This window comes from Desmodus rotundus, chromosome 13 (assembly GCF_022682495.2).
Source record: "Desmodus rotundus isolate HL8 chromosome 13, HLdesRot8A.1, whole genome shotgun sequence".
Taxonomy (NCBI): Eukaryota; Metazoa; Chordata; class Mammalia; order Chiroptera; family Phyllostomidae; genus Desmodus; species Desmodus rotundus.
The window spans coordinates 72,277,000-72,300,333 of NC_071399.1; the positions used below are offsets into that span (position 1 = coordinate 72,277,000).

At 38.3% G+C, this 23,334-nt stretch overlaps 1 protein-coding gene across 4 annotated transcripts in view; it reads right to left on the reverse strand.

The window, feature by feature from the left end:
* The window catches only part of KLF12 (KLF transcription factor 12), a 417,210-nt gene that overhangs the window by 354,939 nt on the left and 38,937 nt on the right, over nt 1-23,334 (reverse strand). The gene's annotated exons all lie outside the window — the stretch shown is intronic.

Consider the following 23,334-nt stretch of genomic DNA (forward strand, 5'->3'; position numbering starts at 1 on the left):
ACCAGACCTTAATAAATAATGCATGTTAAAGATGATACCTACTTACATTTTAATGATCACGAGAATGGAGGATGGCTATATAAAAATAATACGGTGTACTGGTCTAGAAACATAAGCCAAATAACCTATAGAACTATAGTTGCCATGGATTTTATAACACAATTTATCCACCTAATTCTGGCAGCAGTACACTCAGGTATGACTCATTAAACCCTGAAAGAAATATAAATAAAATAAAGAAAAGGAAAAATCACTATTTCATATAGCAGCTGATAAACCTACGTAAAAATAATTCCTCAATCTGTGAGATTAAATATTTTAAAGTTCTACAGAGTTTTAGAAAGTTACTGGGTGGCAAATTAGAATGGATTCAACAGAAACGAGTCATCGAAAGAAATGAAGGTATTAATGGACTATGTTAGAGAGACAGCCACGTCGCGGCACTCCCGGAGACAAGCCTCTCCCTGCAAGGCCGTGGATCTGACCCTGAAGGGTGATTTTCATTATTACAATGAATAACAGTGGAAAAAATGAGAAATTCTTCATGCATTAACAGAAGATGGCTAACAATGTAATCTATAAACCAGGAACTCCTACATTTCCCTTCCCCGTGGAATAACTGGACAATCTACCACAGAAACTTAGACTACGGAATGCAGGGGCAGTGTTCAACCCCCCTTATGATCCCTCAAGTTTCCTCACTTATCTCCCCATGAAATTACTCTCCAGCTGTATTAGTACTTAACTTCGCATGTCGTCATGGTTTTCTTTTGTACCTATTAGCACTTCACAGAGTGCCTGGCATATGTAGATGCTCACTAAAAAGAAAAATTAGGCAGGGAGTGGGGATTAGCAAAGTGAATGAAGGTGGTCAAAGGTACAACTCCCAGTTATGAATTAATTAGGTTCTGGCAATATAATGTACAGTGTGATGATTATGGCTAATAAAACCATACTGTATATTTGGAAGTTGTTAAGAGTAAATTTTGTAAGTTCTCATCACACAAAAGAATTATCATTCTATGTGGTAATGAATGTTATCTATACTTTTTCTGATGATCATTTCACAATAATTATATATAAATATGTAGCTTATCATGGATACCTGAAACTAGTATAATTTTATATGTCAATTATATCCCAATTAAAAATTAAGAAAAACTGAAGAAAGCACGATTATGACAAAAACTAATGAAAGCATGATTATTATGAAGAAATACATAAACAGATTCTGGCCGACTCCTGATCTCTACCATTTAGAGAAGTCATACAAATGTATATAAAAGATTACGCCCCTTAATTACCTACAAGAAATGAAATAGCATGTACAAACAGCACACAATCATTATAATGTAAGTCACAACTTTTGAAACTTTCTTTTTCTTAAATGAACCAGCACCTGTGTTATCACACTGCTCTGACATTCCAAACGATTACCTAGAAGTAGCTGATATGAGCATGGACTTCACTGGTTCTTGCTTGGGTTTTTGTTTGTATTTTTTTTTGCTTAGAGATTCTGATAATGTGATTTTATGATTTTAAAATACAAGATTGTTACACGAAGTCAATTACCATGGATTGGAAGGAGAGGAGAGGACTCACATGCAGTGATGTTGACCTTTGCACTTCCACAAACCTTCCTAAGACTTTCTGGAGGCATAGGAAGTTCCAAATCCTGCTCACCGTTGCTTGAGGAAATGCTTTGTTTGGGCTGTTTTCAGAGAAAACAGTCAGTAACTCTGCTTGCTCCTCTGAATTCAGCTGCACCAGCTGCTTACTTAATGACACTGAAATTAGAAGGCTTTTTTCTAATGGGGGCCACACTGAAGCCCCTTTGGTATACTTAGAGTTTCCAAACAAAGTCCTTTAAAAGACACACACCAATACACACGTGTCCAAAGAATAAATTCAAATTATTTGCCAAACAAAACGGCCCAAATAAAAAGTTCAAAAATTGAGTGTGGATGAATAAACTTCAATAGCTAAACTTTAATTACTTCATTTACAAAGTAAAAGCACAATGCATTTCTTAAAATATTTTCCTAAAAACACGGGACATGCGTTGACTGGTTAATATTATTCACTACTGCATACATAAGTTCTAATTAATAGTACTCACTATTGCATATATAAATTTAACAATGCCAGCAGTGGCATCAGAGACTCAACCAGAAGGAACGCCTTACTAAACCTTGCAGCCTGTCTTTCCCCGGTTTATATTTTCATTAGAAGCACCACAGCAAGATACAAAATCCAGCAACACATACTCATTTACTCTTATTCAGAAGGTTATTTTCTGCATACTGAGGGGCTGGAAAATAAAAAAATCACCTAGTAAAAAAAATCACTGACTAAACACTAAAACAAAACACTCCTTCTGCTACTGTTTTCTCACTCTTAAATGTGTGTGCACACGCACAGGACACACGTGAACATTCTGCTGCTACTTCTAAGCCCTCTTTTTTTTTCTTTGATAAGTAAAGTCAACTCTGAAATATCCAAGCAACTGTTGGGGAGGCCCAGGAGAGATGCTCAACCCAGCGAGAATTTATAAACGAGTACAGCATCATCCCATGCCTCCTCCTTCTCTGCTCCCACAAGAGAGTATGTGCCATGGGGCTGAGTAGAAGGCCGGGCTCGGAGACCTTCATCGGACTGTGCAAGTCCTCCTCGGACAGCCTTCCCTGACTTTCAAGTCAGGGTGTCTGACTTACCACCAACCGAGCTTACACAAAACTCCCAGGTGCGTCTGTGATACAGGCAGAAGTGAGACCTAAGTGACTATGCCAACCAACTTCATCCTGATGGGGTAAGCCTGGCTAGATGTGGGGTGTCCCTCAATATAAAAAAGGAAGTAAACAGACAATGGGGAAGTGACAGACAATGCTTGGAATGTTCCTGGATATCAAAAAGGCATGATTTCTACAAAGGATCTCAGGCTCAGCACAGCAGTATGCCAAAAGGGCTCAGCTGTGATTTTATTCAATTCCACAAATATTTATTATGCATCTTTTGCCAACTCAAATGTAAGGACTCCAAAGTTTATTTATATCCTCAGGGTATAAAACAGTACTGGAACAAACAGTGGGCACTTAATAAATGTCGAAGGAAGGAAGGGAAAAAAAGCAGAGAAAAAAAAGGAAGGAACCTTTACAGAGCAGGTATTTGCTAGCTACTGGCACCTGGGCCCCATGCCCGATTAAATTACCAATTAAATTACAGTCTCTGAAGAGCAGGGAAAGGCACTAGTATGTTTAAATACTCATGTGATTCTGATCTGCATCAAATCATGAGGACCACTGCTCAGTACACAATACGTTTTCTGCCCAGGAGCCCGGTGAACTTGATGAATTAAACAGAAATCCAACCTCCATTTAATAACCACATGTATGTTTATGGCCCTTCCAATAACATAGGACACTAATCCGTTTAAGCAAACAGCACCCCTTCACTTTCCTGAACAGAAACTTTTGAAAACAAGAATAGAGAAACACTAGGACACTCATATAAACAACAACAAAAAAGGATTTTACTTTTAGTGAAGTTTTCCAGATCAGCACACTTGCACAAAATGTCTCTAAATAGCTGAGAAATAATTACTGTATAATTACAGGTTTTCAAACACATGAATCTGACATTAATTTGAAGATTAGCTATTTTGTTATACTCACATATGCCTTTTTTTACGCAGCTCTATTCGTAACATCCAAAACTGAGAACAACCCCGATGTCCTTGAATACCTCTACTTTTAAAAGCAGGTTTTCTTATGAATTGTGGTAATCACCACGCAGCTCTGTGAATGTACTAAAACCCACAAAACTGCATGCTTTAAATAGCTGAATTACATGGTATATCTCAACAAAATTGTTATATATAAAATAATTTTTAAAGTAGATTTTTAAACTATGTGAAAAAGTGACTTCATAATTGTACATGGACTACTTACTGTAGTTCACAAAATATTAATACAGATCATTTTTAACATTAAATCTCATTTTCTTTTTTCACATGCTCCTAAAATCAAGGGTGCTTCCATATGAAAGAATTTGGTTTCAACAGCTTTTAAGGGTTACAGCCTGGAGCAAAAATTTGAAACTCTAAAAATTAATGTTAAAATACTGAAATGAATGATATCATAATTGGGAAGCAGGAGATGAAGTGTGATTATTAGTGAATCACCAAGTGTGATGCAGTTAAAATAAAATGGGCCTAATAATCAGAATTCCCAAATCCTACATATGACAAATTACTCAAAATTTCAATGAAAACTATAAATCAGAAGTTCCCTCTAAGAATCAGCTGAAGCAAAGTTTTAAAAATCATTTGAAAATGGTTTGGTGCTTGAAAAGAAAACTAGGGTTGAAATTATTTTGGCTTTGTTACAAAAGAGAGAGGACAGAGTTCAGAGAGAGACTATGACTTTCTCTAAGAATCTCCAGCATGTCGTTCTCCACCCACTTTTCCCTGTAGCGCCACTTACACTGCTGCAACTTTTCTCGTCCCTGTATTTTCTCATCTAAAAAAGAAACATATTTTGTCTTTTTAAGAAGTCACTGAACTGCAAATTACGTCCTCTACTTTATCCTGACTAAAAGTACAGGGGAGCCCTGGCTGGTGTGGCTTGGTGGATTGAGTGCCAGCCTGAGAACCAAAGGGTCGCCAGTTCAATGCCCAGTCAGGGCACATGCCTGGGTTGCAGGCCAGGCCCCCAGTTGAGGGTGCACAAGAGACAACCACACATTGATGTTTCTCTCCCTCTCTTTCTCCCTCCCTTCCCCTCACTCTATAAGTAAATAAAAGAAGTACAGTTGAGGAAACAAACTGGTGGCTGGCTACCTTCTGCCTTTTGGAATTAGCCAAACACAGTGTGTTTTTATACTGTTGCAATTATACACTGCACGGGTTATTATACACGGGTTTTGTAAAAACCCAAAGATATACACGGGTTTTGTTTGTTAATTTGTTCCTTGGTCTTCTGACAAGAGTCCAGATCACTAATGGAAAGGGAAAGGGCTACAAAGAACATTCTTGAGGGGCCTGAGTTCTGCTAACTAGAAGAGCAATCTGAGAGTTGTTCGTATCAAGAAGGGTCCATGGGTACAGTAAAGGGGCAAATCCAGCATTCCATGCCCAGAACTGTAACTTTTTAGAGTAACTAGATCTTTTGTCATCTTCAGAGCCATCTAAGGCATTGCTGACACTGTTATGGGGGGATCTGCTGCTGACACTGTTATGGGAGGATCTGCTGCTGACACTGTTATGGGGGAGATCTGCTGCTGACACTGTTATGGGGGGATCTGCTGCTGACACTGTTATGGGGGGATCTGCTGCTGACATTGTTATGGGGGGATCTGCTGCTGACACTGTTATGGGGAATCTGCTGCTGGAGGGCCACAGGTTGTGCAACACTCTTGTATGGGGACAGCAGTTTGCACAATCTGTGTGGCTCTGCAGCTGTTGCCAAATTACAGCTCCCATCATCCCAACCTGTCCAAGCATGATGGGAGTTGTAGTTTTGCAACAGCTGCAGGGCCACATTGACAGGTGACCCTGCAGTAGAATTTGCCTACGTTAATGTTAATTGAGGAGGGGGGGGGGGACATACCAGTCATGTGATGGAGGCATGTACAGGTGCCGCAGGCTTTCTTCTCCTAACGAGCCTGCACCGCCTGTACCCTCCTCCCTAGCACTATAGTATGCCGCAGTAGGGACTCTGCTCCTGCCTCCCTTGCTTTGTACTGCCGGGGCACCCCCTCCTCCCAGCCCAGGGCCTGCAGCATCGCCCCACTGCTGCCGCCACTGGCTTCCTGCAACCGCAACCCCACTCCACAGCCTCCCACCCCCTCTCCCAGAGAGCCAGGTAAGCTACATTCGGACTATACGACACACCCCCATTTTCCTCCCAAATTTGGGGGTGGGGAAAGTGCATCTTATAGTCCGAAAAATAAAGTAACTATTAAGTCCCAAAGATAAAAACCCTATTATTAAAAATTATTTGCATTTATAAAGAGAACACACAGGAATATGGAAATGTTTCTCCAAACTTTTCAAGCATTACTTTAAATTGTTGAAAGGCACAATTATGGTTATGAATTTAATATCATTATTTAATTAAATCTTCAATTCTTTTGTAAGGATTCTTATATTACATTTTCCTCAAAGTGTGATGATATGGAAATATACATACCCACACATGTATGAGCTGCTCAAGTGTAATTAATGATGCACTTTTATTCTCTATTATTGTGTGGAAAACATTCTGACACAAATAAATGAAGCATAATCATTCAGAGTAATGATTCAAATGTACTGATTAATGATACCAAATAGCTTTTCTGTTCTTTAGTTAAATTAAAACATTTACAGTTTTGGAACAGTAAGGGCATCCCTAAATGAATGTTTTCTAGGTAATCATTTTCCCTTACTGAAATCACCTACCTTACCATCATTGAAAATAAGTTCCCATCAATTATAAAATGCACCATTATTTTTCATGCAAGAAACAAAACGCTTGTCAATTAAACTATTACACCATGCTAAGCTGCCTTCAGACATGTTAAAAAATGAGGAGAGAATATGCATCCTAGATTCAAGGATATATGGCATTCTATTCCAAAAGCCCTCAGTACTTACTAAATATTTTTTAAGTGTTACATAAAATATTTTCAAAATTTTTATTCGAAATACGCCTTTCACAAAAGACTGTATGATTTCACTTGTATGATACACAGTACAGAATGATTTCATGTTGAAATATCAAATTTATGGACAGAAAGTAGAATGGTAGTTGCCAGGAGCTGGGAGGAGGAGAGGATAGGGAATTGCTGTCCAGTGGGTCTAGAGTTTCAGTTTTGCAAAACGGAAGGAAGTTCGGGGATGGACAGTGCTGGTGGGAATGCACACCGTGACTGTACACTGAACATGGGTCAAGATGATCGATTTTATGTTACATGTATTTCATCCCAAATGAAAATTATAATAAAAAATATTTCCACAGGGGAAAAATACTGTGTGAACTCGAATCACAAAATGAATGATTTTGAGCTAGAAAGAACCTAAATCCAGTACAACTAGTTGGTTAACTCAATAAGGTAGCTTTTCCATAGAAACCTCTATCTTTGTAGAAACGCTGGACTGGAGAGAGTGTTTTGTTCCCTCACTGATGCCTAAAGCAAGTACAGTCACAGTCTCTGAAACACAGAGATTTGCTAAGATAGCGGGTCACACACCTGGCCTACCTCAGAATCACCAGTGGGCCTTTACAAGATTTCCTGACACCTCGTACCCATGCGGATGGCTATCATCCGCAAAGTCAAAAATAGAAAAGTAACAAGTTTGGGCAAGAAGGTGGAGAAACGGCAACCCTTGTACACTGTCAGTGGGGAGGTAAAATGGTGAACTGCTAAGAGACACACTACGGCATTTCTTCAAAACATTTAAAATGGACTACCATGATCCAAAACCCTACTTCTCAAAGATTTGAAAGCAGTGTCTCTAAGAAATTATTTGCACACACAAGTTCACAGCAGCACTATTCACAGTAGCCACGTAGCGGAAGAGTGGAAGCAACCCACAAGTGCACTGGCAGATGAACAGATACACAGAATGGGGTATGTTCATGCAATGGATTCCTCAGCCTTAAAAAGGAAGGAAGCCCCATCGCAGGCTGCAAATGGACGGACGTTACGCTAAGTGAAATACACCAACGGCAAAACGGCAAACGCTGCATGATTTCACTAATATAAACTATGGAATATGGCAACTTCATGTAAACAAAACCCAGAATGATTACTGTGGGGCGGGGGGCAGGAGAAACGCAGAGTTGTTTAATGGGTGGAGAGTTTAAAGTGAAAACCTGGCTATATCTGTGCCCAGCAATGTGAATATGCGCTGCTGAACTGGAATGCTTAAAACCGGTTAGAGGGTTTTTTAAAACACACATGCAAATAAATAAATAAATAAATAAATAAATAAGTAAGTATCTCCTGAGGCCCACCACACACCTACTAACTAAGACTTTTAGGCGATTGGGATAAAACACTAACATTTGTAAAGACCCCTCAGGTGATGGAACTAGAACCAGCAGACAGATATCTAGCAATCCTGTCGGTTCCCAAGTTGCATGAACTCAAACACAAAGCCAGTCATGTCTAACACTTCATCTTGTTTTTAAAAACTGTTTATAGTTGTACATAAAATAAGTCCTACAATGGAAATTGATCAGCTTGAAAAGATCACTAAAAAATAGTAATACTGTTGAGCGACAAAGGAAGCCCCTTCAAGTTGCTCTACAGTATTTCCTCTTCCTGCCACTAAATCCATATTGATGGGCGAAGCCCAAACCCCTTACCCCCACCGGCCCCCGACAGCAGTGTCTGCATCACTCTTCTGGGTTAGGAAGCCTTCCGAGTCTTCTGTTGGGTCTGCAGGTGTCCGAAGAGCCTGTGATACCCATCTACTGTCCTGGGCCACTCCTGGGCCAAACAGTTGTAGAAAACTAGAAGAGCAATTAAATAGCAAAGTAGTAAAAAAAAAAAAAAAAGGCTGACAGAATAGGTCTTATAACCCAGCACTGCCACTTAATTTCTAGATGATCTTGAGAAAAAAACAGGGACATGATTCGTCATGAAGATTCATTGAGAAAACATGTGTAAAACAGCACAATAAATGGTCCAAAGTAGGTACTCAGTAGTTAGAAAATGACATTACCATGGCTGCTGACTCTTTCATCTGTCTCCTTTTTGTTAAAATTTTACTTTACTATTAGTTCAGTACTAATCATTCTCTGTTAACATGCATGATTTTTGTTCTCTATTTCTAATTTACCACCTCAAGGATGTTTAATATGATGTTTCTCCTATGTTCTTCAGAGCTTATCATATGGTATTAAACGACTAGCAGATATTTTACTTATCAAATCAACAGATAACAATTACAGACTTGTCATGTGCAAGACCCCATCCTAGGCACACGGAGTACTCTGATCTCTACCCCTGAGATACAAGCCATGCTCATGAGAGCTAGTATGATCTCTTAAATTATTCGTTGGAATAAGCAGAAACAGACATGTTATAGCATTACATACAGGCATGGAAATTATCTTTCCACAGATTTACAGTAACTTGTTCTCCTACTCCACTCCTGCCAGAAAACATCAGAAAATGCCCCCTTACTTATTGTTAAAACTACCAATTTCAACTGCACAGTCTACAGAGTCCCATGTTTATCACCCTCAACCAATGGGGTCAATCTAAAAATGAAAAGTACGTATATGGACCTAGAAGCTTATGAAAGAGCCAATCACGATTTTTACCTACAGTATTATATTGCAAAATTGTTGATTCAAGCGCAAAAGGAATTCACAAAAACAAAAACATAATTATATATGAGGCTGCAAAATATGTCCACATATTCACAGATTGAGCTTTCTCTCCAATTCCAAAATCTCCTTTTCTCTTGTAAAATTCCTTCCGGTTAGAAAAAAGTGTGAGTGAGCTAAAAAAAAAAAAAAATTCTTGAAGAAATTAGTTGTACTGTATGTAGCGAAGACAGATTATATGGTACTAAACTAAGGAATCTGCCAATAAAGAAAAGGCACAATTTTCTCCACTTGTCCAGCACCACACTTTGTCTCCCTCCTACCCTACCTCATCTCCCCCACACCCCAGACTCCACACTGCGAACCAACTCCGACTTCCACTCCTCTGAGAAGGACCAATACAAGATGTTTCAGATGAACAAGCACATATTTCTGTGCAAGATGAGTATCTAGTTTGCTATTTCTGGCAAAGGACAGAGAATGTCCAAGGTTGTCAGTACAACTTTTATCTCCTATGATTTAACTGGTCCTTCAGAAAGCACAGAATACCACTTCAAAAGAAGGAAAGAATTTTTTTTTCCCTGATTAAACAAAGAAAGTCAGGAAAGATTTTCTGGGGTGGCAGTAATACCGATAGACTTTCAGCCAAGAGTTAAGTTGGTAAAAAATTTTGAGAGAGGGCAATTAGAACATTTTTTAAAATTATTACTTTGGCATTAAGTAAAGCCAAATAAGACAACTGTAGGCAAAGAAAACTATTTCAACAAAGGTAATACAGTATAGGGAAAAAAACCTGATTCATTTGAAATACAGTGCTGGAGGAGAGCTCTGGACTGCCAGACAGACAAACGAGTGGGTCCTAGAGCACATTAAACCTGAAACATGGCTATAGGAAAAACGACAAAGCTGAAATGGTCCTGCTTTGGGCACATCATGAGAAAACAGGGTTCTATGGGAAAGTCAACAATGCTGGAAGAAAGAGAAGGCAGCAGGAAAAAGAGGAAGACCAAATCTGGGATAGAATGACTTTATTAAAGAAGTCATGGCCTGGAGCCCTGGCTGGTGTGGCTCAGTGGATTGAGCACCAGCCTGCAAACAGAAAGGTCAGTGGTTCGATTCCAGTCAGAGCACATGCCTGGGTTCTGTGCTCTGACAAAAAAGAAGTCATAGACATGAGCCTACAGGCGCTGCGCAGGGCTATTGAGGAAAGGACACTGTGGACATCACTTGAGCCAACGCAACGGCATGTAAACACAATACGGTATAGAGCTAAAACAAAGGAACAGTGTCTCGGAGATACCTTTAGTTATCTGACATACTGACATGGGCTGGGCAAAGTCCACACAGTGAACTCCCATATGCTGGCTTTACAAGGGAGTGGCTCACAGAAAGGCACTATTTCTAGAGCATCAATTATTAGCCATGTTATAATGAATAATAATAAACAGTCCAAATGATTCCATTTCAACAAACATTTCCTGAATACATCTGTCATGTACAAAATTTTGTAAGTGTTCTAGGATAGAGGCATACATAAATCCAAGTCCAAAATGAGTTTTAAGTAAATCAGACCATAATTTATTTTTTAAAAAATTATGCAATGTTGAAGAACTAGGTTCAGCCACAGGAACTTACTATGTTTTAATGCTCAAAAGTATTGAAAAATGGTGATTTCATATGGTTCAGACTGATATATAGTACCAGACATCGAAAACTAATGAAATAACTGTGATACAGAAATCTAGGCAAAATGTCTCTAAGAGTACAGAAATTAAAATGCAAAAAAGAACTCATTTGCTTTGACTTTGGAAAGCAGGACAGCTTCCTGGAGCAGATGGCATATGAACTAGGAATGAGGTTTTGCGAGTTGGAATAGTTAGAAGAGGGAGTATAGTGAAGAGGAAGTGGCAGATGGGAATTTTAGGGGGAAAGCAAGAGCATAAGCATAGGATCATAAAGTGTAACAGAATAATTCAAATGACAAAATCATCTATTTTCATGTCACAGGACAAGTATGTGAAGTTCATTAATAAAAATTAACTTAAACTCAATTCACTTGGTGAAGTTGATGTTATGTCTCATAAGCCAATAAAAATCTAGTGTAATAAGACAAATATAAAGGTTTTAAAACAATAAAAGGAAAATGAAACAAGAGAGTCAAGTCAACCACTCCCTATAAGAGGGCTACGAACACTCCCAAGTTCACAGAAGTCTCAAAGTAAAATAATACATTAAAAGCTCCTCACTGTACTACGGATGCATCAGAACCATGCATTAGATGATACTGTTCTGTGCAGTGACTACCGTCCTTACGGATGCCTCTGCCTCTGCCCCAGAATGGAGGTTTTAGAAAGGCCTCCTTGGATTTAAAGGTCAAGTGCTTCTCACCACTCCACTTACAAATCACTACAAGTAACCATTATAAATTTACCACGGTATGGGCAAAAAATTGAACGATCACTAGAACTTACTGATTGTTTTGTAGGAATCAAGGCTTCAGCATGGTTATGAGGATAGTAATGAATTTTAATCCACTGCTCCATTACACATATTATTCTTAGCCACAATAACAGTGTTCCGCTTAAGCTTTAAGACAGTATTTAAATAGATGGCTTAGGAAACAATAAAGCCTAAAAGAATTGTACATGTATTCCAAATTTAGAGTGAGTAGGAAACGTCAGGGGAATTTTATCACTCCATCAAACAATCAAATACTCTGAGCCAACAACACAGAGTCCAAGAACACAGGAGACGGGAATTTTTTTTCCTTCTTATTGGAGAGTCAGTGAGCTAATACATATATTAATCAAAGGACACATAAAAAGACTTTTAATCAATTTTTGGCAGGAAGCTTTCTTTTAAGGAAAATGTTAAATGTTATGCTAGTTATAATGCATACACACTGGACTCAAGGGGTACACATCACCAGTTAAAGCAGCAAGATAAGGAGCAAATGAACCCAAGGAGGAATCAGACAGGCATGCAGAGAAAAACACAAGACACCTCAGAAGAAAGAAATACAAAGAGAAAAGCACCCACAAACAAAACTGTATGAACATAGAACAGCTGTCTAACTGTTCAAACTCTCCAAACATTTTTATGAAGACTAATAGATGTCTATCGTGTTTTTATTTATATGTGCAAAAACACGGATAGCTCATCATTTGCCCCAAGGGACACAGGAAATTACGTTAGGGACCGAATATAAAACCCCACAGTCCACAGGTTCTTTCCCAAGTAAAGTCCATGACAACATTAGAGCCTCATGCAAGAAGGATATAACTAGTATTTTTGGAACGAGATATTCCTGTTGAAAGTTAGAAAATATCAAAATGTTATAAAGTAATTGTTGTTTATATACTTGAGTATGATACAAAGCTTGTTGACAGAAGTTCTAGGAGTTGACCTTAATTGTGCAATGTAACCACAAATTTCAGCAATCATATCTCCATTAGATATTTTTAGGTTTAGAGAATTAGATGGTGCTCTTGTTGACAACTTTATGTCAATTTTGTTTTTTCTGGTCTATCAGTTGGGTTTGACTTTGGTTCTTAATTTAAAGATAGTAGGAGATGAATGATAACCTGAATTCAATGTGAATTCAAAGTTGGCAGTAAGGAAGCCCACCTAGACACACGACTATGTCTGTCTACATGTTCTCCATATACTATTTCCCTTTCCTGTGTTACTATTTGCGTCCTGAGTCTCCAAAGCATTCACCCAGCTGGCTTCCCAGACCCTAGTCAGTGACAGAACGCTGTCACTGGTTTTAAGGTGGAACAAGAAGGCAGTGGAAGAGAGGCCCAATGAAGGGCTGGTCCTTCCTAAAGACCTGAAGCAGGAGGTGTGGTAGGATCACTGGAGCCAAGAGCAAGAAAACTGGCCACTTTTACCAGCACTCTCTTACTACCAGCACACCTGACTACCTCTGTACCACGAATTAATGTGGATGAACCTTTCACCAAGAATTCACATTGGTATAGAGCAGGAGTCAGACAACTGTTCCTATCAAGAGCCAGGGAGTAAATACTTTCAGCTTTGTGGGCCAAACAGTCCAAAGCAGCCACAGGCAACGCTTATACAAATGGGTGACTGTGTACCAATAAAAGTTTATTTATAAAAACAGTCTGTGGGCCATACTTTGCCCATGTCTGGCACTGATTTCATAACTCTCAGAAGTTATTTTTCTGTAAATACTCACACACTGATGTTTTCAGAGAATGATGAGTCCTTTCAGCTACTATTATCATTTGGATGCAATGACAGTAGTAACAACAAGCATCACTGAGACTGCCCTCCACCCCCAGCCCCCACCTTGCTACCAATCGCATTCCTTGAGTACTTGCTAGGTACCAAACACTGCACTAATTAGATTACACATAATTCACTGAATCCTCACACCTCTTTGAAGTAATGACTGTTATAATCATCCTTATTTCTAGATGCAAATATCAAAGCAACCTTAAATGGTTGTGACTCTAATTCTGAACTGGTTGTGACTCTAATTCTTAGCTGGTATTTACTAGCCAGTGGGCTTCGAACTTGAGAGTCCACCACAGTCAATGGGGAGCTTGTAAAAGTGCCAATTCCTGGGCCCCACCTTCAGAAGTTCTGATTTAGTCATCTGGGGTTGACTAAAGGGACTCAGCCTTTTAACACATACTTCCAGGATATCTGGTACAAACTGTCAATGGAACACTGAGAAATACTGCAATATCATTCATTTTCGCAGCAAAAAGTCAAGTACCTATATGGGAATAGGGACTGTTGGTGCCTGCTAAAACCATAATTTAAGCAATGATTATCCTCATTGAGGATACAAATTTTAGGATCAATTTTACTTTCAGCCTGGTTTCTATTTTATGCATTAAAATGATATAAAAATATCCTGCTATTAATATTTTATGTGAATATAAAAGTGGTTTAAATTTTAAAAACTAATTTTTGTTTTTAATTGATTATTTGCTAAAGGAATCAGTGTTATTTTTAAGCATGGAGACAGGCTGATGGCCACCTGCTAGCAATTTTGTTTTATGAGACTGAGCGGCTACCTACTGTGCTAATGAGGCACCTGCAATTTTGTTTTAAAGACGTTAATCTATTATACCTCTTTCCTTGTATCTTCCAAAATATATACTATCTAGAACATACTGCTTATATGCTACTGAAGATACTAAAGAAGAACAATGACATTGTTTGGCCACAATTTCATTTGGAGTTAACTCTGACAATCCAACTTGTTCAATGAGGATAGGAAGCATGGCCCAGGACAAAAGTTCATATACAGAGCAGCAGCTATATGAATTCCACCATCAAAAGCACACGGAGCTCAGGCAAGTGCACATGATATGAATGTTGACACACGTCCTCTGTCAGAAGTTATGCAGGTCCCGGGAAAAACAGCAGAATGGTTTCAGACTACAAATCTCGGCAGGATTTTCTCACCTCTCAAAGAAGCTGATGCCCCTAGGCCCTAAGAACAAAGCCTCAGGGTTTCCTATGTCTAGAGTCTTCTGGGTAGCAATCTCACAAGGGCAGAGTTGGGGGCAGCCCAAGGGAGGGAGCAGGGAATCAACATTCACAGAACACATGTCAGGGCTCCAACTGTGGGCCAGGATATGTGCTAAGTGCTGGGACTAAAACAGTAATTAAAATGGACTCGCTGTTCTCAAGGAGTTTCTAAACTGACAGAAGTCAGGTTTCTGGCCCCAGCGTGTGCCAGCTTCTAGTCCTGTCATTAAAGTTCCTGAGCCTCAGGGGGTTTTTTATTTGTAAATTAGAAATAGTTAGTTCTTCAGTTGTTAGCATCAAATGAGAATCCCTGTAAAGAATAAGTTACTAATGGATAATTAATTGGAGCTTCTCAGAGCACTGTGCACAGGAAGCCAGAAATGGGGTACAACAAAACCCCACCAGATGCGCAATGAGCAGAAAGGAAGGAACTGCCAGTTACTGCGGCCAGGTGCACTCTTAACAAGGAGAACACTAATGAGGGCATGGTCCAGGACAGTTTTACCGACATCCTCTTATTCTTAGAAATTTCACAAGGATGAATAATTGGAGGAGGGAGTGGTATCCTACAGACTGGGACAGTCTGGTCCTGCTCTCTCTCTCTCAACATTCTGTAATCCTAAGGGACAGGAGTCTGCTAAAAACTCCATGAAAGCTCAGGCCCAAAGGCCAAGCAATTCTTACTACTCAGCAAACTTACTGGAACATTTCACTAAGGATAAATATCCTCTTTCAGATGCATTCAATCCACCACAGAAATAACTGTGCTGGTGACTGTGTTGCCTGCTATTTTTCCACTCTAGGACAAAAAGAAAAAGACTAGGGCCATTCAGGAATCAAACTATGGTCAATTGATGATACATTTATAGACATAATTTGACTTACAAGGACCATATGGCTGGGATTCTGAACATCTAGGTTACTATCTTTCCAATGCCACCATATAGATTTGAGGTCTTTCAATGACTGAATTTGTTTGTCTAGCAAAGTAAGTTGATATTAATTCCACCATTTTTCACAAGGCTTTAATGATGGCCAGGTTAGAGTACAAATGAGAAAGCACTCTCAAGTGTTGAAATCACTCACAAGTAATTATGATTAAACACACAAACTTCAAGTGCATCCATGTGGGGATGTTACAAGACAATTGCCTTTAATTTTTTAGACTATATTGAAAACTGTATTATTGAAAAATAAGAAATCTGTGTAACAAATTATTCTACTACCTCTAGCTAAACTGTGCAATTATCATTTGCAAAAATTCACAAGTTCTAATCATCAAAAAAGGTAATCAAACCCTAAGTACAAATCCAAGCTTAATCTCCATATAATTCATTTTACTTTATTCATACAATATAGTCAATACTTTTCAAAATTATGGGGTCAATGAGTCAGGAAATAAACACACATACGCACACAAAGGTGGAGAGCAGAAAACACTCCTGGTTCATGAATGCAGTCGGTCCTGTCATTCCATTGTAAAAACAGGTGTCTCTACGGTCTCTTTCCAATCCTAAAAAAACCCTTCAAAATTTGATGATAGATTGTTAATTCCCATGCCATGTATTAGTCACCGATAATACATTGAAAATTCCAATTAATCTAAACATCTAAGCATTTAAAAATGAGTGCTTTGCAACCAAGACTTCACAAGAAATCTATAGACTGTTATCTCTTACGAATAAGAGATATAAAAATCCTTAACAAAATACCAGTAAGCCCAAACTAGCAAAATACTTAAAATTACATATCATAACCAAGCAGGATTTGTCTGAGGTATACAGGGGTTGTTTAGCATCTGAAAATCAATTAATGTAATCCACCATATCAATAGACTAAAAAACAAAAAACATATAATCATACCAAGAGATGCAGTAGAAGCGTTTGACAAAATCCAAATCACTTTCGCAATGAAAACATTCAACAAACTATGAATAGAAGGGAACTTTTTTAACATGATAAAGGACATTTACAAAAAAATTACATCATGTGTAGTGGTTTAAGACTAGCAGCTTTCCCCTCTGGGATCAGGAAGAAGTGAAGAATGGGTTGTACTAAAAGTTCTAGCTAGGGCAATTAGGCAAGAAAAAGAAATAAAAGCTATTCACATTGGAAAGGAAGAATTAAAATGAACTCTATTCACAGACGACATGATCCTGAATATAGACATTACTAAGGAATTCATTTTAAAAATTAGAACTAATATAAATGAGTTCAGCAAAGTTGCAGGATACAAGACCAATATACAAAAATCAATTGTGTTTCTACATCTTTGTATGAATCCAAAAATAAAAGAAAACAAGTCTACCTGTAGTTAATGGTACTGTATTGCATATATGAAAGTGGCTAAGAGAGTACCTTAAAAGTTCTCACAAGAAAAAAATTGTAACTATATATGGTAACCAGCCTTACTATGGTGACCATTTCACAATATATACAAATATCAAATAATTATGGTGCATGTCTGAAACAGTCATATGTCAATTACACCTCAATAAAAAAGAAAACAACTATTTTTATGCATCCAAAATAATAAAATACTTAAAAATAAACTTAACAAGAGAAATATAAAATCTATAGTTTGAAAACTAAAAAACATTGTTGAAAGAAATTTTAAAAGGCTTAAATAAATGGGAAAACATCCATGGTCATGGTTAACTGTGGTGTCTTCATCACAGTGGTACTTGAGAAAGAAGCTTCCTCATCTTCTGCGAGAGCTGCCAGAAACCAACTCCTCACACTGCAAGTGAAAACCAGATACCCTCCTTCTCACTCCTGCTCCCTTGAGGAGGAGCCAGACTGACGTTAAAACTGACACAGAGACAGAAACTGGATCCTTCCTTGATGATAATGTTGAGATGTTAAATCAAACTAATCCTGAAGACTTCCCTACCTCTGGACTCTCTATTATCAGGCAACCTAAGTTCCCTTTATTATTAAAACCAGTTTGAGTTCACTTTCCTTACTCATAATCAAACACATCTTAGTTTGGCCAAATTATATAGTTTGAAAATGCTAATAAATAGTGAAGCATGAATATAATCTTTGAGGCAAGTGTTGAAATGGCAATACTTGAAGAAAGGTAAACTATGTTTCCCCACAGGGTATTGAATTATGCTCAAAACTTTTTCTAGCTCAAAGATCTTACCTGAGCTCATAATTCCATAATTCCACTCACATGTGTAATAGGACCAATATTGAGCTCAGATTGTAACCCCAAATCAACTCTCCTGCAATGTCCCTATGTGAATAGCATCACCTATTCTCACATCACGCAGTACTGAAACTTCAGAATCCTTCCTCTCTCCCTGTTTCTCCACATTTGTGTTATCAGGAGCAAAAATACTTTTCAGCCCTGGCTGGTGTGGCTTAGCTGGTCAGAGTGTTGTCTCATAAACCGAAAGGTCACAGGTTCAATTCCCTGTCAGGGCACATGTCTAGGTTGTGGGTTTGGTCTCTGGTCAGGGCGTGTACAACAGGCAACCTGTCAATGTTTCTCTCCCTCCCTCTTTCTCTAAAATCAATACGCATGTCCTCAGGTGAGAAGAAAAAAGGCCTTTTCATAAAATACTCTTGATTTTACCTATTTCTTGCTGTTCAGACTTCCTTATTTTAGGCTAGACCAGATTTTACTTTACACCTAGTCCCCTTGACTCTAGTTTGTCCTCATTAAATCCATTCCGAATGCTGCTCAGATTAAGCTTTTCATATTAATATTTCCACCATGTCGCTGCCACACTCAAAAAGTTCCCCTCACTGAATGCAAAGTAGAGCTCCACAATCTGCCACCAGCCCGGGTTAAGTGCCTACTAAAGATTAAGCTGGACAGTGGTAGTAATAGTGGTGGGTTGTTTCATTTGCCCTAGGTGAGGCACAAAAAAGTCACCATGGGCATCTTTAGGGGACTAAATCATCTTTTTGGGACAGGCTGGGATCAGTATGCCCAAAACTTGGGAAAGAAAGGCAACTTCGTGTCTATACACCGTGTCTCCTGCTTCTTCATGAGCACAAAACATTCAGTTACTTTCCTCATTTTCCCCATGCTCGTGTTCTTCCCTCATCAAAAACAGGACTGTCCTCTTTCCCTTAACCACCTCTATGAAGCAATCATACCTGTGTCTCTTAGTTCTTACAAGTACTTCCCATTTATTACCAATATATTCGACAGAGCTACAAATCTGAAAAGTCTCCCTGTTCCCATGGAGATCCCATTGTTCCTCTTTAGTTGCCTCTGCTGACATTAATGTCCAAAATAACATGACACAAAGAATGAAGAAATTAAAATCCAGAGATCATAGATATAAGCAAAGCTGGAATTCCATTTAATGAAGAAGAAACTAGTAAAATATAAATAACCATAATGTAGTCATTATCATTTGCTTATAAATAACATGAAGGAGTTAGACTAAATTAATTTTTAAAGAATATTTCAGCTCTTAAATTCTAATTCTAAGGTTTTCCAAAATACATCATCACATGCAAAAAAGAAACTAAAGTCAAAAATTTAATTTAAAAATTGTATACAGTTAGAAGGACTATAATCCATACATTATACCTCAGACCAATTTCCCTAGGTAGGTAAAATAAAGAAACACATATCAATGCAAATGAGCATTATTTTGGTTTAAATAACAATCTACTTTTAAACCACTCCAATTTCAACATAAGTTACTAATTACAAAAATATGAAAGTCATTCCTTCCTTAGGGAGGGACTAGTTTTCCCAAATATTTCAGAGCTCACCTGGTATACTTGTGAAAACAATGAAAAAATAGCTAGGAGATATTCTATATTTAAATTACACAAATATGTATTCAAGAATTTAAATGAGTGTATTTTATAGATTCTGATGTAATTTTACATATTATAAATATATCTATCTTTTATATATGTATACCATACTTATAAGTACTTGTCGTACATACAAATACATGCGAATGCAGCTGGAAAAAGTTTAAAATCTTATTCATTCAAATTATCTATAATCAGTTGGCAGATGAGAAAGCAAGGATAATGGTTTCATTATTAATAACTACGGATATACATTCTGCAGCTATTGAGAAAACAATAGCTCCTGGCTTGAAAAAGCACATACAGCCCTAGCGAGGTAGCTCGGTTAGTTACACAGCACCATCCCAATACACCCAGGCTGTGGGTTCAGTCCCCAGTCAGGGCACACACAAGAAGCAATTAATGAATGCAAAAATAAGTGGAATAATAAGTCGATGTCTGTCTGTGTCTGTCTGCCTCTGTGTGTGTGTGTGTGTCTCCCCTTCCTCTCTCTAAAATCAATAAAAACATTTGAAGCATAGGCACATGACTTTCATGGAGAAGAAATGATCTGACCACAGCAGGCTTCCACAGCACTCCACACTTCCCTTTATACGTCACACGGGTTGCCCCCTCTCACCATCCCGTGCAGTTCTCAGGGGAAAGGACTACGCAAGGAATCCCCACAGTGAAGCACAGCGCCGGGCACTTCGGAGGGACCTGGTAAATTTTTTCCCACAACTAGAAAAGCTTTCAGATCTACTGTTCTATTGACTTGGCTAAGTTTGAAACCATGTTTGAAGCTACATATTTTCAGCATAAAACACCTCACATAAGTAATATGTTCTATAATTATTCTACTCATGTTATGCAATGTTGTTTCCTTTCTGTTGTTTTGTACCTTGAGATTTCACAAGAAAACTCAGTTCTAATTTCCATTTCTAAGAATTGGTCAATAAAGTCAACATTGTGTAGACTCTGATCATATACCCTCCAGCCTACAAAGTTCAAAGTTTTTTAAATATCCAGGTAGAACAATCATCAGTTCACTTCCCTCTTTCTTCAGATCCATGTCTTTCTTGAGATGTGACTGAAAACCCTACATTGGATTTCAGATTAGAAATGTCAGGGGGTAATGACAATAAAACTATATTCAGTGAAACCTCAATTATCTAGAGTCCTCAAGGAATAAGTCCTCCAAGATGGCTGAACTCTTGCTACAGTGAACACTTTCAGGGCCATACTTTTTACTCTAATTCTTAAAGGCCATGTTTATAAATTGTGTTACAGTAGGATATCCTGAGGACTTAAACAATTCTTAGTGGCTTGAAGGTACCAATTTGAACACTGGTTAAGCGACCTCTGCCAAGCCCCATATCTGATTGCAGAATTGCACGGGTGTGTCAGGTTCTGTTCGGCATGGTATTGTGATACCATCAGGGACACACAGTCCCCCCAACAGAGAAACATACCCTGTATCTCTTACTCCTTCGTGGACTCCTCTGAGGAAAGCAGCGTTTTCCCCACCCAAATTCCTACCAGCTTCCATCATGTCGTGGGCTAACTCTCCTGCTCTGAAGAGGCTCACCCTCTTCAGACACATCCTGAGCGGTCCCTCTCAGTTTTATGTTACTTTGCTGAGAAGTGCTCAGAGGTTGTTTCTGGAGGTCCTCTTCTTCCCCCGTTAGGTATAAAATTCAGCACGCTTTCATCTGAATCAGTGATACTGAAAGGTACCGGGTTCCAACAACTCTGAAAGTTTTCCACAAAATAATTCTAACTAAACTCTAAGCTCTATCTTAAATTGTTTATCTTCCTTTGTATCCAGTGCCCCTTTCACCAGCACTCAGCACAACACAGTGCTCAGAAACTCGAAACGTGACTGACTAGACTACACCCAGCCACAAGGAAGAAAAGTCCCCCTTTCTCCTGGCACAGAAAAACAAGGCGGGACCCAGTATGACAGTCATAACGAACCTCGATCCAAATACCACAGAATCTTCTAATAAGCAAGATGTAGTCTAAATAAAATGTGGTTACTACAGATTCAATGACTTCACTTGATCTCTTCAAAAAACTCTTTTGAAGGCTGAAACAATGGCTTAGGATTTCCTTCAAGCTTTTTCAAATCAGTATTTGTAAATCATGTTTCTGTTTCCAAGGGAACTAAGTAGGTTATACCTACAGCAAGAAAACTCTACCAATGGCATTTTCATTTTATCCTTGCTTACACATGTGGTTCCTGCTTATAAGAAGGAAAAAATAATTCCCTTCCATATCATGGATATCACCGTGAAATGAAAAGGGGGCCCGAGTATCACATCCTCAGCCTGTGACTCTTCCTGGAAAGACTAGAATAAAAGCCTGCCCAGAGAGCTCCAAAAAGCTGGAAAGTAATTTATGATCTAGTTCAGTAAGTAACCCTCATAGTCTGTAGCATTTAGTTTAATTCATTATGTGAAAATTGAAGCAATACGAGTTAAAAATCTGGACTTACTAGAAACATCAGGTCAGGCATTTCTGGGTTCAAACTCCAAATCTCTTTCCTTGGCTGAGTTACTTCACGTCTGTTTCTAACTCTTAAAAAAGGGAAAATACCTAGCTCACACTGTGCTAATATGAATTCAGTTAAAAATGAATATAAAATACCAAGGTCAGAACAATTTTGTCTCTGAAAAGTCTCCAAGAGCTATGTTCAAAGATGGCGAAACTGGTAGTTATTCAAGAATTTTATATGATGTGTGAAATAAGGACTTTTCATTGCACTCTCACCTTAGAGAGTTTACATGGAGTCATAGTATTTTCAGAAGGTACAGTAGAGTATCCTTTCTCCAAACATCTGCAAACAAACTTTTAACTCTGAGAATGTGGACCCATCTTTGCTGGGTCCTCAAATATCAAAGCTTGCTCTGACTTTTTCCTCAATCAACAACCTTGATCTTCTCTAATAAAACAGGAAAACTGAGGCACAAATCACAGCATGGATGAGTTCTAAACATAACGAGAGAGTTTTTTTAAACAGTTTCAAATTCCTAAACACCATGATTAAATCTCAGGAACTTGTAAAGCATTAAAACCCTGACCCAAAGATCCAAACGTTGCATTTACTGCTAAATTTGCTACTTAATAAGACTCAGACACTACCTCTCTACATTTTTACCACATTTTTAAGTATTTTCACAAACATTTAACCACACAGCATACTTTAAAATATAAATATATCATACATATATTCATGTGCTTTTATGATTTAAATGCGTGCAATCGCAAAGCAACTTTTATCTAAAGCAGTGACTCATTATCTTCCCATACTCCAGGCCCCAACTCCACAAACTGCTCCTCCAAATACTTTTTAAAAATATTCCTTTTGAATGATAGGTGCATCTATTGGCCCAAAATGCAAATATTCAGAATTCAATTTTCTATTCTATTTGCTTTATAATACATATAAATCCAAAAAAAAGAAGTAAGAAACTAAGAAATGTAATCAACCAACCAGCCACAGTCAGTCTATAGTACCAAATGATCTTCAGACAGTGCTGCTCTCAACTTCCCTCTGTTCCATTCACCTCTTCATCAAACCCCAGGAATCCCGGTCCCAGGATTTCAGCCATCATACTAAAGGCAACTCAGATTTTCAGTTTATCATACAAGGCTAATGCTGAACTCACTGCTCAAAATCTTGAAATTACACACCAATAAAAGGACACTGAGCCCATTTTAATTAAGTGCT